Source organism: Arvicola amphibius, chromosome 15 (assembly GCF_903992535.2).
Source record: "Arvicola amphibius chromosome 15, mArvAmp1.2, whole genome shotgun sequence".
NCBI lineage: Eukaryota > Metazoa > Chordata > Mammalia > Rodentia > Cricetidae > Arvicola > Arvicola amphibius.
Window position 1 is genome coordinate 6,314,535 of NC_052061.1, and position 17,469 is coordinate 6,332,003.

Genomic DNA, 17,469 nt, shown 5'->3' on the forward strand with positions numbered 1-17,469 from the left:
ATGTGCGTTTGTGCTCTGGTTCTGGTGTCTCTATCAGCCTGCATGGCATTGGGTGAGTTCTTTTAAATACAAGCCAAAATACTTGCTCCAGACAGAGGCAGACAGAGATATGTATATAACAAAGGTAAGATAGATTCTGCAGGGTTTTGATTCTCTCAACCTGGGCTTGCTTTTGGGGTGACCCAGACCAGGGTTGCCCTGGGCCTGGATGCACTAGGATAGAAAAGGATAACTCTGAGACCCAGGAGCACACAACGGTGAAGAAAGGCAAGGCGTCAACCCTGTGCCTCACAGAGAGAGGCAAAGATAGCTGTTTTCCTACTTTACTGGACTGTAGGGTAGATTAGAAAGATTTTTGTTGTTGTTGTTTCTAAAGTGTGTAGCATGGTGGTTTGTTGAAAGTGTAAGAAACACATGGATAAATAAGGATAGATTCCAAATGGAGTGGATTAAAAGAAAAGATAGGGTCAGGTCAACACATCAAGATCTAATGACCATGGGAAAGGCATTTGTTATTAGGTGTTCTGAAGGGAAGGGACACAGAACTGGGTGAGGAGCAAAGGGGAAGAACCAGGTTCAGTCAGGAAAGTCTTGGCAAATTGCTCGGTAGGATCTCCTCTGAACGAAGAGGTGAAGCACCAGACATAGGTGTAAGATCTGTTTGAATTGCAAGGGAAATTGCCTGTATTGATTGTGTGGCGTAAGGTTCTAGGGAATGAAGGCAGAGGATGTGGCTCATGCTATGAGGTCTGATTAAGGGAAGTGGCAAGGAACACTGGATCAGATCGATCCTAAGAGTGACAGACAGTTCCTGCAGAGTAATGGGTCCTACAAGTGAAAGCATCAGACACACAGATTATATCCACAGTTAGTATATAGTGTAGCGTTGAGTCTCAACATATAGTCGCTCTGTTTCATTAGCTGAGAAATTGAGACTCGCAAAAACACATACTCTCCTCAGAGTTGTCTAGAATCTCACCTCTGGCTCATGAATTCAGAGCAAGTGCTCAGTCATCAGGGACCTGACAGCCTCATCCTTTCTTAGGTTTATATTTCCCATGGACATAAGATACTGAGAAAGGCCTAGAACTGTGTAACAGTAAGAAAGAGATACGGAGACTGATGCTTCTGCCCTGCTGGTCACCCAGGCAATGCCACTCCAGTTCCGTCCTTTGGAGGTTCATACTTCCAAATACTGTTAAGTGGGTATATTAGCAGTACCTAGCAAGACTTTGGGGAGTATCAATGAACTGAAATGTAAATTTGGCATATAGGAGGTAACTGTCAACTGCTGGTAACATTCTTGTTGCCTCTTCTCATTATATCCAAACACACTTTACTTTGATTGATATGAGGGAAGGGTTCATCACTGAACTTAATGTCCCTCCATACCTAAGTGATTTGTCACCTGACATTTAACAGTTTTGCCAATCCCTCCTCTTCTACTGCCTTGGCTTTCACGGTATGTTTCCTCCTGACACTGCTCTTGTGACTGCTCTCACTCCAAGCCAGATTCGTGCCAGTTCTTCATCTTTGGATCTCTCTCCTCACTTACACCTCCTCCCCCTGCCGTAGAGTCACGTGCACTCATGCTGTGACTCTCGCTGCAAGTGCCACTCCACCTGCCCTTCCTCACCTTCTTCTGGTACCAAGAGGACCAAACCCAGAGACATTTTCCTTTCTTTTTTTGCTTCTTTTTGTCTTACTATTTATCCCAAGCTAGTCTAAACTTGAGGTGATCCTCGGAGCTCAGTCTCAGTCACAAGTCACATCCCATCACACCTGGCTAATGGCATCTTTTACCAAGATATTTGCTTGGTAGATCACTGCCTTCATCTTATAAGGAGCCAGCATCACTTGCTCATACTTTAGTATACTTTTTTTCTTACTTTTATTTTAGCCCTACATCAGGGCAGGTAACAAGTCTTCATTTCTCATATATTTATTTATATTTCTTCAGACCAGTTTCCTCTTAATTATTAATGGACCCTATTCTCAGGAAAAAATTCATAAAGTTCATGAAAACAATCAACATTCAGTGTTGTCATCTTATATCTCCTTGTGCGCAGGTTTTCCAGGAAGTCTGGTTCAATGGGAATAATTAACACCAATGACAAAAGGAGAAAAATGTAGGATTGACTTCTAATGACATTAGGCAAGACCCCAAGCTTATAACTTCATTTTATCGATAGGGTTTACAGTGTTAATTGCTCTTATCTCTATAAAGCTCATATTATATTTTGGACGAGTTATGTTCTTTTTTTTCCGAGACAGGGTTTCTCTGTAGCTTTTTAGAGACTGTCCTGGAACTAGCTCTTGTAGACCAGGCTGGCCTCGAACTCACAGAGATCCGCCTGCCTCTGCCTCCTGAGTGCTGGGATTAAAGGTGTGCGCCACCACCACCCAGCTCAAGTTATGTTCTTATATACTAAAGATCTTAAAGTAAAAACTTACATCATTAGTTAAATGCCATTAAGTCAAAACTTCGTTAGTTAAATGCCATTAACATCTCAACTTCAACCTTCATTCAGTTTTATTTACAGTAATTAGTAACAGAAACAATGAAAAGTAACCCAAATGTACCCACTACGATGTTGGTTATTGAAGCCATGTGTCATGGATGGCATTTTATAAGATACTTTCCCATGAAGCCCCCCCCCCCCCAGTGCCACAAACTATTTTTCCATTTGATGGTGTGTAAAATTTTCTTTTGCATGCACATTTTAAGGATGTATACTTTTTACCCACACCATCTGTATACAGTGGGGAACAACGTGAAGGCAAGAGGACTCATTTCTTATGAATGATGTTCTAACAACACAACTATTCATCAAACGATGAAGCAAAGGTTGTTGATGGTGAAGTGTAGGAATGTCCTTCTGCCTCTTGAAGAAAGATCAAGTTTGTCACTTCAGATCTGACAGCAGGTAGAAGGAAGACAGATGAGGAAACTTCGAGGACACGAGCAAAGACTGTCTGCTTTGCAAGAATGGAGCCAATGGTTCAGACAGGGCCTGATATCCAGTTTTCTTTACATTTAGATGACCCTACATAGAGTTACCAGGATATTTTAGAAGATCATTGTGATCTTGGGACCAAAACTGTTACTGTTGTATTCTACTCCATGGCATGAAACCTAATGTTATTTCCTTCCCCGACTTTTACCTTCTCATCCAAGATTATCTTGCTCTTCCTACAGAATTCTATAAGCAGTCATATGCCATCTTCCCCTCGTAGCCATGCCCTGTGCTAGTCTGTCTTATTCTTATTTCTTCTTGCTCAGTGATCCCTCAGCCTTTTATCTTTTTCTTTTTAATTTATTTTTATTTTTTCTTTTTTATTGATTTTTATTGAGCTCTACATTTTTTCTGCTCCCCTCCCTGCCTCTCCACTGTCCCTCAAAACCTCCCCCAAGGTCCCCATGCTCCCAATTTCAGGAGATCTTGTCTTCTTCTGCTTCTCATGTAGATTACATCTATGTATGTCTCTCTTCGTGTTCTCATTGTTGTCTAAGTTCTCTGGGTTTGTGATTCATAGGCTGGTTTCCTTTGCTTTATGTTTAAAAACAACTTGCGAATGAGTACATGTGATAATTGTCTTTCTCTGTCTGGGTTACCTCACTCAAAATGATATTTTCTAGAACCATCCATTTTCACACAAAGTTCAAGATGTTATTTTTTTCTCCTGTGTAGTACTCCATTGTGTAAAGGTACCACATTTTCCTTATTCTTTGGTCAAGGGGCATTTAGGTTATCAGGTTCTGGCTATGACAAACAATGCTGCTATAAACATAGTTGAGCACATGTCCTTGTGACACGATTGAGCATCCTTTGGATATATACCCAAAAGTGGTATTGTTGGGTCTTGAGAAAGATTGTTTCCTAATTTTCTGAGAAATCGCCACACTGACATCCAAAAGGGCTGTACCAGTTCCAGCTTGCACTCCCACCAGCAATGCAGGAGTGTTCCCTTTTCCCCACAACCTCTCCAGCATAAGTTGTCATCAGTGTTTTTGATCTTGGCCATTCTTACAGGTGTAAGATGGAATCTCAGAGTTGTTGTGATTTGCATTTCTCTGATGACTAAGGATGTTGAACATTTTCTTAAGTGTCTTTCAGTCATTTTAGATCCCTCTGTTGAGAGTTCTCTGTTTAGGTCTATACTCCATTTTTTTTTATTGGATTATGTGTTCTTTTGGTGACCAATTTCTTGAGTTCTTTGTATATTTTGGAGATCAGACTCTGTCTCATGTGGGGTTAGTGAAGATCTTTTCCCATTCTGTAGGCTGTTGTTTTGTCTTGTTGACCATGTCCTTTGCTTTACAGAAGCTTTTCAGTTCCAGGAGGTCCCATTTATTGTTTCTCTCAGTGTCTGTGCTGCTGGGATTATATTTAGGAAGTGGTCTTCTGTGCCAACGTGTTCAAGTGTTTTTCCTACTTTCTTCTATAAGATTCAGTGTGGTTGGCTTTATGTTGAGGTCTTTGATCCATTTGAACTTGAGTTTTGTGCATGGTGATAGATATGGATCTATTTTCATTCTTCTACATATTGATATCCAGTTATACCAGCACCATTTGTTAAATATGCTTTCTTTTTTCCATTTGATATTTTTTTGCCTTTCGTCTTTCTTACTTCAAGTGCCAGTTACAATGTGATGACACAAATCAGAAGGCCTCTTCCTTTCTTCTAAGTCCTGATTCTCCTCTCAGAATGTACTTCCTTCATCTCAGCATTTGCCTGGCCATTCTGAGATAAGGGATAACTTCTTGTTTGTTTCCTCATCCAACATGTGTTTCTGCCCAGGATATTACTGGCTCAGAGTTTCCAGAGGCTTCTAGGAGGCAAGCCAAGGTTTTGTTTATTTTAGCCTATTCTGTTTTTGCAGCAACCTTTTTGATGGATACTTTTCTAGTTCCAATTTCAGCTTACTTTTTCATTTAGTGCTCTGACATAAGGGCAGTTTTCTTCTTAGTCTTTTTGTGTCAGAAGCAAATGATAGTTCAACTATCATTTGTTCAAGTTCAACTTGAACTATGATAGTTCAAGTGACTCATTCAATGACACACCATCAAACTTCCCCAATCCACCTAGAACCCAGGTCTGACCTTTTCCTTCTAATGAATTTGTATCCTCTCTTTGTCCACCAGGACACCCATCCTCACCACCTGTGGTGAACACCATGCATGGCAAAGTCCTGGGGAAGTACGTCCGCTTAGAAGGATTTGCACAGCCTGTGGCCGTCTTCCTGGGAGTCCCCTTTGCCAAGCCTCCTCTCGGCTCCCTGAGGTTTGCTCCACCACAGCCTGCAGAGCCCTGGAGCTTCGTGAAGAATGCCACCTCCTACCCTCCTATGTAAGCCACTGGACTGCTTTGGGGCCTCTTTCACTTAGGAAATATGTCCCTGAGTGATGCAGGAAGGAATCCAAACAATTCTCTCATCTACTATACATTGCTTTGGAATCTTTCAGGAATACTACAGAATGAATCATTTTAGAACCATAATAGCTTTCTGTAGTCCTGTGTTCAGCAAACATGCATGGTGCACCTGTTGTAAGCCAGGTATTCTCTAGTTCGAAGATCCGTTAATGAACCAAACTCAAAGTCCTAAAATGACTAAACTGTGTTTCAGTATGAGGGAGAGATAAGAGAAAGCATAGGAGTTAACAAATTAATAATGCAACATGTTAGAATATGATAGGTAAGAAAACGAGACATTCCAGTGTTATCTATCCTAATGCTCTCTCTTCTTTACCGAAAATTGATGGGGAAATGGAGTAGGGAATGCCTGTCCCAGACATGTCTAGCTGTCCGCTAACAACTAGAACAATGGTTTGTGGGGCCCAATTATCCTGATCAGATGGTAAAAAATCAGCTGTTCTATATAGCCTTGTAGCCACCCCCAGAGAACCCAAGACACTCACAAACATCAGTTCAGATGTTATTTCTTTACTAGGTAAGGACTATCTGAAGGTATCCAAGATTCCACCTCTGACTGCCTTCTTTCCTTTTATGGAATCATATCTGTTGTTTTTATGTTCTGATACCAAATATAATTCATGAATATGACAGACAAGTAAAAAAACATACAGTAACCAATGTAAGAAAACAAAAACCACATGCAATGTTTCTATTCACAGAACTCTTATCATAGCATTAATCTTACTTATTTACCTGTTGTCTGTTTCCAGAAAATAGCTCATACATTTGGATAGCATAGGGGGCTGCCTGGCTTACTCATTCAGTCAATACCCCTCTGATACTAAGTATCGCAGTCTGGCAGTTAATAACAACCCAACATCTAACACTGAACTGAAACATATCTACCCAGTCTCTAATATGGTGTCATTAATTTGTCTTTAGTGTTCTCAATGGTATATATAACACTATGATCTTATGGCTAATAACTGCACATACTAATAACTGTTTTAGGGTCAGTGCCAAGAAATAACATTTCTGAGGAAAGAGTAAGAGACTTTTGTTAAGTTTCCCTCCAGGAATATCCAAGTATGTCGGCTTCTTCCTTAGACACACGAGAAGATTCATTCACAGACACCCACCAGTACTTGGGCTTATTAAAAGAATAATTTGTGGCCACTAGAAAGATGGCTCAACAATTAAGAGCAGTTGCTGAGCTTGCAAAAGACCAGAGTTTATTTCCCATCACCAACACTGGGTGGCTCACAGCTGCCTGTCAATCTAGCTCTAGGCTATCCTATGCAACCTTCTGATCTCCATGGGCACCTTCACACTGTGTGTATACCCTCATTTATGCATACACATATGTATACATAAAATAAATAAAAAATGAATAATTTGTCAATATTGGGTAAACAAGCAAATAATATAATAACTGGAACAACAATAAATATACTTTAGTGTTGTGGAATTTATTTGAATACTAGTGAAGTTGAATTTTCTTCATTTTGATCATTTGAGTTATTGCTTTTATGAGTACTATACCCCTTACTTTTGTTGGTATAAGAAAGCTTCCAGAGAATAGGCATCTAGACATGCCTTTTCTGGCTTCACATTAGCCGCTTGGCAACTTGGTCATCCTGGCACTGAGAGCCTCCCTGTTTCTTGTACACACTGAGGCCGGGTGATTTCCACGTGTGTCACAAAAGATTGGATAACATTACTTACAATTTACTTGGATTAAAAGCACTGCAGAGCCTGAATCATCCTAGATGCGTGATCTTGGGTAGACTCTCAAACTTCCCTGTCTTTGTTTTCTTATCTATAACTTGAGAGTAAATGTAGAATTCAAGTATAGGGATGATTTGCCACATGAGTTTGTACACTGGGAGAATTTATATCAGTACCAGACACAATTGTTACCATTTCATCTTTGAAATGTGTTATCAGAGAATGCAATAATGATTGCTGGAATAAGAAGACGATAAAAGACTGGATATACAACCCCCTTAAGTACTCACCTCACGTGGACCTGGGAGGTTGGGGCTCAGAGCAAAGCATGAATTCACTGAAGGCCAGCCAGCTCATCGATGACTGAAGCAGGACTAGAAGGCAGTTCTTGTGAGGTCATCACACAAAGCTATCACTCCTGACCTGCAACAGGCTGCCATCGGAGGGAGCCGTTTGCATTAATAGGAGTCTCCCAAGAAGTGGAGTATAGAGGAGCACAGATATCCTGCGGCCCACTGTCTAAAGCACATAGAAGGCAGAGCCATGTACTGGTAGTGTGGGGACATCATCTCCTAGAACAGGGCACTATATGAGCATTTCTGTTCTTGGCCCAGAGCATCCCAAGGCTCTGGAAAGGGGAGGCAACAAGTTTCTCTCCATCTTCAGGGATGGGAGACTCTAAGAACCCCAGGGTTCCCACTAGTATTCTTAGATACCCTCTTACCAATTACACCCAAGTCTGATCTAGTGAAAATAGCACCACCCACAGCGCCAACCCTTCAAGTGCAGTGCCCACCCCAGGGTGGTGTTTTCAGCTTTGTTCTGGAGGAACATCTGCTATTTTCTGTCTCCTCCTAGGTGTTGCCAAGATGAAGCGAGAGGGAAGATGGTCAATGACCTCCTAACGAATCGCAAGGAGAAAATTGATCTCGAGTTCTCCGAAGACTGTCTCTACCTGAATATTTACACTCCTGCCAACTTGATGAAGAAGAACAGGGACAGGCTGCCAGTAAGTGCACAACACACTGACTCAGACACATGAGCTCCAGCATCCAGATCTCTGGGCCACTAGAAGGCAACAACGGCAGCTGGACACAGGGTATCATGGTCAGATGGTTCAAGGGTCCCCTCACCACAGTGTTCCTTATTTCACCGTTGCCCAAAGACATCAGATTTGCTGCCCACCTGGAATCACAACCTGATTTTTGCATGTTCTCTTATGCTCCTAACAGGAAGAAGATGACTTTCAGTTATTAGGTTAGAATCTGATCCCAGAGCAGCTAAGGCACAATTTACAATGATGTTAGTGCCAGAAAGAGAAAAATGAATGCCCAAGCCTTTCTACACAGGTAGAGAAACTGAGGCTCGGGTAGGGAAGAGGGCACACAGAAGGGGTCACAGGACAAGGGCTTGGGTCTTCCGACTTCACACCTGCGCTCCTAGGCAGGGACTGGCAAGGGAGATGTGTGCTGCCTTTTCCCCCACATTGCCTGTGACAGCTTCCTTGTGGAATCTCTAAAGTAAGGCCCACGATTGCAGTAGGGAGGGAGGACTCTGGGCAATCTCATTAGCACTCTTCTTGTCTGTTGCCAACTCCCTGTGATTTTATGAATTCTCTCTCCACTCCCTAGTTGCCTTTGGCAGGTGCCGATGGCCTAGTGAGTCAGCATGTCCTATAGAAACATGACGAGGCAGGGATAGGGCAGGCTGCCAGTTGTAGGCCAGAGTCCTGGGGAGGACTACTGTAAAAGAGATGATTCTTGAAGTGGAATAAGACAGGGTGTGAGAACCCACCCAGTCTCCCAGAATCCTCTAGGATAGAACTCAGAGGTGAAGGAGGAGGCCATGATCTTGAGAATAGTGTTTGGTTCTCAACATGCATAGTTTGCATGAGGAGGTGAGACTAAGTCTCACTCTGGCTCGTTCATTCGCCTCTATTGTGGACTCAGTGTGTCTACACAGTCAGTCTCTGGCTCATAGGAAATAGGAGCACAGACCATTATGGAGAGCCTTGTCCTGTGGTCTGCACATACACACACATCATAACATCTTGAGCATGCCATTGCCCACCAGTCCTTGACCTCAGGTTTTACTCAAGATGAGTTTGACTTAGTCCTTCCTTGGACATAATCAGTTCTATAGGAGGGGAAATAGGACCTTTGGGGAAGCCCCCACCCCAGCAATGCACACAAGACCTTGACTTCAGGGTCTAGGTTTGAATCCTTGGTCTACTACATTTCACTTACTGAAAGACCACGTTGTGTCTTACCTTTTTAGTTTCTTCTCCTCACATAGGAGTTATCCCTGTGGCCACTCAATGGTGACTGTCTAGCCAGTCCTGGTTCAGTAGGTAGAACAGCGATGTACCAGAGAGAAGGGATTATGGCCTTACTCTTTGTTAACGCCATAGAGTTTCAGGAGCTCCAATTCAGTCCAGCAGCATGTTACTGGATTGTGACCATGAGCCATGGCAGGAGATGGAAACTCAGGGTGAAGTCAGTGGGGCCAGACAGCTGCCAGGTCCAATCTCCAGCTTTTATTAGAGGGTGGTCTCTTGTGCTCCCCTGTTTTCCTATCTGTCAAGGTGGACTGTGTAAGTATCTACATTGTAGATAATCATTTTAAATTACCCAGAACACTCTCACTGAATATTTTGTGTTATTTTTATTAGTAATTGATAAGAAAAAAGGCAGCTCTGCTGGTACAAGAAATCTAATTAGGTCAACTCAACCCAAATCTAAATGCCCATTGTTTTATTAAGTAAGATGCTCTCTGGTGGCCGAGCACATGGCAGGGAGACAGGACAGCAGGGAGCCCATGCAAACTCCAAACCACGGGTTTCTCCTCTGGGAGCTCACTTAAATACCCTGTGGGAGTGGCATGCTGGGATTTGGAGTCCAGACCAAAGCAACTCCCAGGTCAGGGAGTCTGGGATAGATGCCAGAGGCTGGGGACTACGCTCCCAACTTAACAGTAATGTTACATAAATATATAACATATATAATGTTGTGCAACATTATAAACTTTATCCTCTCTCTGTTCTATGGCACATGAGCTTCTTAAATCCAGAAATTGTGAATTAGAGGCTATCGTGTCCTCCCTCCGCCTCAAGTCTTCTCGCAGTCTTTGATGTGTTCTAGGCACTCAGGTACTTAAATGACAAAAGACTTCACAGAGGATGTGGATGTGAACTGGGCTTAGCAGGGTGGGGTAGAACTTGAGTGTGCAGAGACGACAGAGAAATGGAACATTGGGAAGGGATACCATTGAGGTTGTGTGTGGATCTTGAGACAATCCTCACATATGCTAGTATTATTGGAGCTGAAAGTAAAATTTGAATACCGCCCCTTGCTAATTTTTAGGCATCAGGATGGTACAGTGGTCGAGGGCATGTGACATCCCTGGCTCCCTCTGTTTCCCGTGATAGTGCTTCTGACTTTGGGAAGACCTGGATACACACTGTAAAGGGCGGGCCAGAGAAAGAAAGTAGAAGATGGTGACTTTGATGGCCTCCCAGGCCTAGCCACACGAGATGAGGACAGAGACACCTTTTGCAACCAGCTGCTGCTCCTTGAATTTGAATGGTGGTTTCCCAGAGCCATGGTCTGGCCAAGAAACCTAAGCCAGAAAACGCATGAACTCCTCCCCAGTTCTACTTTCTATGACCAGGATGGTTCTTTTCTTGTTGTCCAGGTGATGGTGTGGATTCATGGAGGAGGACTAGTAGTGGGTGGGGCGTCCACCTATGATGGACTGGCCCTCTCTGCACATGAAAACGTGGTAGTGGTGGCCATTCAGTATCGCCTGGGCATCTGGGGATTCTTCAGGTAGGGTTTTGGACTTCTTTTTCTGACTTAGTAGACCTGCCTTGGTCTTTATAAAAAATAGCCACCTCCCTGAAACTGATTGATGATAAAGGGGACAGAAGTATTAGGCTCAGAATCTGGGTGACCCAAAGCCAGCAAATAGACTGGGCTATTTCAGCAGAGTCAGGCAATGAATGGCTCTACTTTACAATGCATTAGTGGAGGAAATGAACTTAAATCTGTTGGATAAAAGGGCAAAGCACATGAGAAGACAGTAAGCTGGGGAGGAGTGAGGGTCGGGTTATCGTCTTGGTTTTCTTTTCATTGCTGTGATAAAAATATCATAACCAAAAGCAACTTGGGAAAGGAAGGGTTTATTTGGCTTTTACATCCCAATCACAGCTGATCACTGAGGGGAGTTAGGACAGGAATTTGAGGAAAGAACTGAAACAGAGACCATGGAGGGATGTTTCTTTTTTTTTTTTTTTTTTTAAAAATTTATTTATTATGTATACAATATTCTGTCTGCATGTCTGCCTGCAGGCCAGAAGAGGGCACCAGACCCCATTACAGATGGTTGTGAGCCACCATGTGGTTGCTAGGAATTGAACTCAGGACCTTTGGAAGAGCAGACAATGTTCTTAACCTCTAAGCCATCTCTCCAGCCCCAGGGATGTTTCTTACTGCCTCATGATTTTACCTTTGCCTCATTCCTTGTGACTGTCTTTCTAGTGGCATGATATACCCTTTGAATCTATTGGCTTGTATTCTGCAGTGCAAAATGAGTGTAGTCAGATTTTGTCCTTTTATATCCCTAAGGGCAGTGGGATGGATGATGGATACTCATTACACCGTCGCTAAAAGAAACAGTGAGAGCCCCACAAAGATCAGTGTAGGGATGGGAGGCAGGGGAGGTCCTCTACGTCAGGCATTAATGCATAGCCGAATTCTGGAAGGTTCCCTGAGGACCCCCAAGTCATCCGATATTGTTGCTTGTTTTACTCTTTTGGATTGGAGGGGGTGACACCCAGCTCCCAAATAAATTACACACAGAATCTTATTCTTAGTTTTGAATGCTCGGCCTTGGTTTGGTTTGTTCCTTGCCAGATTTTCTTAATTTAAATTATCCTATCTTTGGCCTCTAGGCTTTTCTCTTTCTCTGTTCCTATACCTTTTCTTTTCTTTTACTCAGTGTCTGGCTGCGTAGCTGAGTGGCTGCATGGCTGGCCCCTGAAGTCTTCCTCCTTCCTTTCTCGTTCCCAGATCCCTATTCTCCCAGATTTCTTTTCATATTTATCCTCTCTGCCTGCCAGCCCTGCCTATTTCTCTCTCTTGCCCCGCTATCAGCCATTCAGTTCTTATTAGGACCATCAGGTGTTTTTAGACAGGCGCAGCAACACAGCTTCACAAGTTAAGCAAATGCAACATAAGCAAAAGTAACACATCTTAAAATAATATTCTCCAAAAATACAAGAACCTGGGATGGGAGTCTTGCCATTCTATTTATGTCCCCCTTTATTTTCTTGTAGCACAGGGGATGAACACAGCCGGGGGAACTGGGGTCACTTGGATCAGGTGGCTGCACTGAGGTGGATCCAGAACAATATTGCCAGTTTTGGAGGGGACCCGGGCTCTGTGACTGTCTTTGGAGAGTCGGCAGGAAGTGAAAGCATCTCTGTTCTTGTAAGTGTCCCTGTCAATCCACGCTTAGTTTTGGTGAATTTGCTATGGGAGCTCTCGGAGACCAGCCATCTCCAAGGACCAGAGCATCTTTCCTTTCAATACAGAATTTCAGGAATCTACTTGTTGCAGAACACTAGATGGGGAGGAGCTATGGAAAACACTAAGCCTTTGGCATCTAGAAAGTTTACTGTCCAACTTTGTTTTCCAGAGCCATAAGCCAGTCCAGTTACAGCCTTGGACAGTGATAATCTTAGTCTTCTCACTTGGTTGATTTTCCACTTTGTTAATCTTTTAGCATCAAGACTCACCACTTCTCATAGATCATCTATGATCTATCTGTATCTATTGATCATCTAAAAACCAATGTATGTATCTATCTATATAATCTATCTATAACATCTTTATATTCATTTATCATCTGTCTGTTCATCTATGCATCTGTCCATAATCAATCAATCCATCGCTTATCATATCTTTATCATCTCTCTATCCATTCTCTGACTCATATAGTCTAGTTATATTCCTTTTTTACAGTGACACTTTCCTTAATAATGTAATGTCATATAAATGTCTTCCCAAACATTATATATTCTTACATAACATCTTGATTTATAATTTCACACTATTTCACATCAAAATTGAGGAATTGCTTATTTACCTAATTTGTAATATATGGGTATTGAAGTATTTCAAATGTTTCTATTATAATACATACAATGTTAATTAAATGTTCTCTGTACCTCTGATCATTTCACACTTCCCTGCCCCTCTCTCTTTCACTTCTCTGTTCATTGTTCCAAATAAGCTATATCCTCAGTCCTTTTAATCATGACACCTTTTTTTTTTTTAGGGTAAGTTCTGAGTAATAAATATTCTATTGCGGAATTTGCAGCTAGGAATGGCCAAAACTATCTTTCAGGTAGTTTTGATCATTGTGATGGCACTTGTACCCTTTCTGTTTTGTTTCTAAGCGGATACTCCACTTCCACTACACTGAGGTTTTGTGGGGGATCTCAGATCCGAGGTCGCAGAAGCAGACCAGGATAGATGAGGTCCCCTCCTTTCCACTGAGCACTGCAGTCCATCAATGAGTGGGTAGGGGAAGGGAGGGGGTAGAAGAAGGAGACTTAAATGGTAGTAAGTAAGGAACTAGAAACGATGAATCTGAGAGTTCAGCAAGGGATGGGTATGTGAAAGAGGCCGGAGGGACGAAAGAGAAGGGGAAAATTTATGTAACCATAATCTCAAAAATTATTATAGAAAAGATAAGCTGGCTCTTTTGTGTGTATACAGTTTTTCCTCCTTTCCTCTTTCCCCACAGGTTCTGTCTCCTCTGGCCAAGAACCTCTTCCACAGAGCCATTTCTGAGAGCAGTGTGGTCTTCACTTCTGGCTTATTTATGAAGGATGTCTCTTTACTGACTAAAGTAAGCTCCCCACTGGACAGCTCTTGTCTCCTTTCTCCTGATTTCCTGGCGTCTGGGCAGGGTTGTCTTCGTGCTTATGAGATTCAACCCAAGGGATTCCTGAAGCGTGAGTGGTTGGACAGGAGGTGCTTTTAGAGCCTCATCTAAGCCTCATTCTGCTGGTGCCTCTCCTGGCTCCCTCTGAATCGTGTTACTCAGATGGCCTGCAGTTCTGCACAGGTTGCGTGTTGAGCCAGGATGCATGTCACCTGTGCTAGTTCCTGTACACTGGATGCCGGAAGCTGAAGTCAAATGACCACTAAGTGAGGGATCGGGTCTGAACTAAACAGTTGAATCATGGGTCCTGGCTCTTCCATTGTCTGTTCATGGTTTCTTTGAGATATTTGAAAATTATAAGGAAGCAGAATCAGATATGTGACACATTGATATCTGCTGTCACAATAATAATTAAAACAGAAAAAGCAGTTCATGGGCCCCAGAAACCACCCCAGCTGCCCTCGAGTGTTTTTAAGAACACTTCTCTGTCTTTAGAGATGGGGTTTAGGATAGAACCCACTGCCTACACAAATGCTGGATACTGATGTTGCTCTTGACCTCTGCGGTTACCTGAAATCTTTTACAGAAAGTCGCTGTTACTGCTGGGTGCAAAACCACCACATCTGCTGTCATTGTGCACTGCCTGCGCCAGAAGACGGAGGATGAACTCATGGAGGTCACGCTGAAAATAGTGCGTGTGTAGTGAGCATTCTCCGCAGGCTTCAACCCAGGCTTCATCCAGTCTTCTCTCATCTGACTCTGAAGTGCCAGATACAGGGGTTTTTGTTGATTTTTAATTATTTGTTTATTTTTACCTATTGGGAGCAGTACCCGTCAATGACGCCAACTGCAAATTTTGTGCTCTCTCTCTCTCTTTTTTTTTTTTTTGGTTTTTCGAGACAGGGTTTCTCTGCAGCTTTTTTTTTTAGAGCCTGTCCTGGAACTAGCTCTTGTAGACCAGGCTGGCCTCGAACTCACAGAGATCTGCCTGCCTCTGCCTCCCGAGTGCTGGGATTAAAGGCGTGCGCCACCACCGCCCGGCTCTTGTGCTCTTTTTTAAAATAACTTTTAGCTTTGGAAATTAAAATATAATTACATCATTTCTCCCTTTACGTTCATTCCTCATGCCCCCTCTTCTTGCTTTCTCTCAATTCTTGACCTCTCTTTCTTTAGTTGTTGATGTGTGTGTGCGTGTGTGTGTGTGTATGCACGTGCACACATGCTGAAAATGAGTGTCGGTGAGCTTCTAGGGGTCAGAGTTTTATGCTGTAAGAGCACACTATTTTTTTAAGCTTTGAACAGGAAAATAGATGGGTTGGAATAGGATCCTTGAGTAATCAATGTCTTAGTATGTGCCTGGATCTGGGTGCTTGGAAGGTATTACTGAGAATCTAAGCCTAAGCTTTATCTTCTGTGACTTCCCTCTGAAGCATGCCTGTCTCCCGGGAAAATAAAAGTTATCAGCATGCTACACTTATACCCTCTCTGCTCAGAAACTGTCCAGCACCAACGTTTGAGCAATAGCTTTAGTTCAAATGTTGTTTAACTGAAACTGTTACGTACTCATTTTGAAGAATTCCCTCTGTTCAGGAATATGGTGACCCTCTCATACCCAGACGTCTGAACTTAGGAAGTGAAAGGAGGGAGTGGGAAGGAAGTTCTCATCCTATCTGCCCATTCATAAACCTAGCTCAGCCTCCCCTTGATGCTGCCACGTCCTCTCCACTTTTTTCTACTGAAATTGGGGCGTTGTTTACAAAAAGGAAATGGGGGGAATGGTTGTAAGAGAATGCAGGAACAGGCAAGCAAACATTCTCCCCAGAGCTCTAGTGGCCCTGACCCTGGGTCCTAGGACCTGTTGGCTCTCTGCTGTTGCCCTCCCTCACCGTGCTCCACCCTGTACCAAGCAAAAAGGATCCCATTCAGGGTCCTCTTACATCAGCCAAGGAGGAACTAGGATCATCGACTAAATGATCAGGCTTTATAGCAAGAAGGCTGACCACCATAATGTGCCTTTATTTCCACAGAACTTCTTGAAGCTTGATTTACAGGAAGATACCAAAGAGGTAAGGATGTTTTAAAGCTTGCTCCCTTACAATGTTAGTCTTCAGTTAACTACAGTTGGTAAAATCGCCCTTGGTGGAATCATTCTGATTCCTTGTGTGTGCTGTTGAGACCAAGAGCAGCAAAGTCACTGGATTGTCAGTACAGCAACAGAAACATTTGGCGCAGCAATTTCCTTAGAATATTTTATTCATTGCATTCACCATACTGTTGCCATTCTGACTAACTCAAGGTATTAGTCATCTAGCTGATGGGACTTCTAAATTTCTCCTGGTTGCTCTGGTCTTGACATTGGCATGAGAGAGTCAAATTGAGTGTTTTCAGGATGTCTCAGGAGCAGTTAATACATGCGGAATTACAGTACCCAGGAGAGATGCTTCTGCCTCTCAAAGAGATCAAAATGTAGACTTGGGCTTCAGCTCAGCGCTAGAACCCTTTGCCTAACACAAGGCCCTAGGTTTGATCTCTAGTACAACCCTGCTCCTACTAACAAAACAAACAAACAAAAGCCCAGAGAAACCCGAACACCAGCTTTGCATCCTATCAGCTATGTGACTAGCACAGATGAAAGCCCCTCAGGGCCACATTGCATTTCAACAGTTTCTTACCCTTTTCTTATTGCATTTCTTGATCAAAGAGTGGTCCTGTGAGAAGAGATGACCCTAGAACTTTCCACTGTCAGAAGGATGAGATCACTAGCCAGGAGTCTTGGGAACCATTGTTGAACACAAACCTCTTAGGATGACAAAGGGCTCAGGAGGTAGATAGGTAGGAGCCTGAAGCTACCACACTGTGTCTTATAGCATGGAAACTCCAGCAGATTCTTCCATCTCAGGCCTCCTGTCCTTGCACACACACCCCCAGCCATGACCAGCGTCTGGTGAAATCAGTTATGCAGCGGCCTACCCTCCTGTCCTTTTCACTCCTGCACCAAGGAACCAGTCACTTTTCCCTTTGATGTCTCTGAGGCCAGAATTAGACTAGTTTAGTCATTTAACAAAATTTTAAAAAGTACTTTACTGTGAGGCAGGATATGATTTTGAGCTGGAACATAGCTCTGTCCCTCTTGGGGAATTCCATCCTGGAGGATGAGGGTACTGTAGAAAAAACATTGCACTATGTTCTGGGTCTTTGCCATGGTTACGATAAAAGAGAAAGTGAAAGATGGGGACAGAATTCCTATTCTGTGGTGTTTCTACCCCACGGCTCAGACAGTCCTGGGATTAGACCTGCATGAAGTCAGTGTTGATGAAACAGCACCCAAAAGAGGGGGAGGATATTTGCTATCTGAGGATGAGGCCATTCTGG

General features: G+C 43.0%; 1 pseudogene; it reads left to right on the forward strand.

Annotated features, from left to right (window-relative positions):
• LOC119801646 overlaps positions 1-17,469 on the forward strand; it is a 25,743-nt pseudogene continuing 8,274 nt past the window's right edge.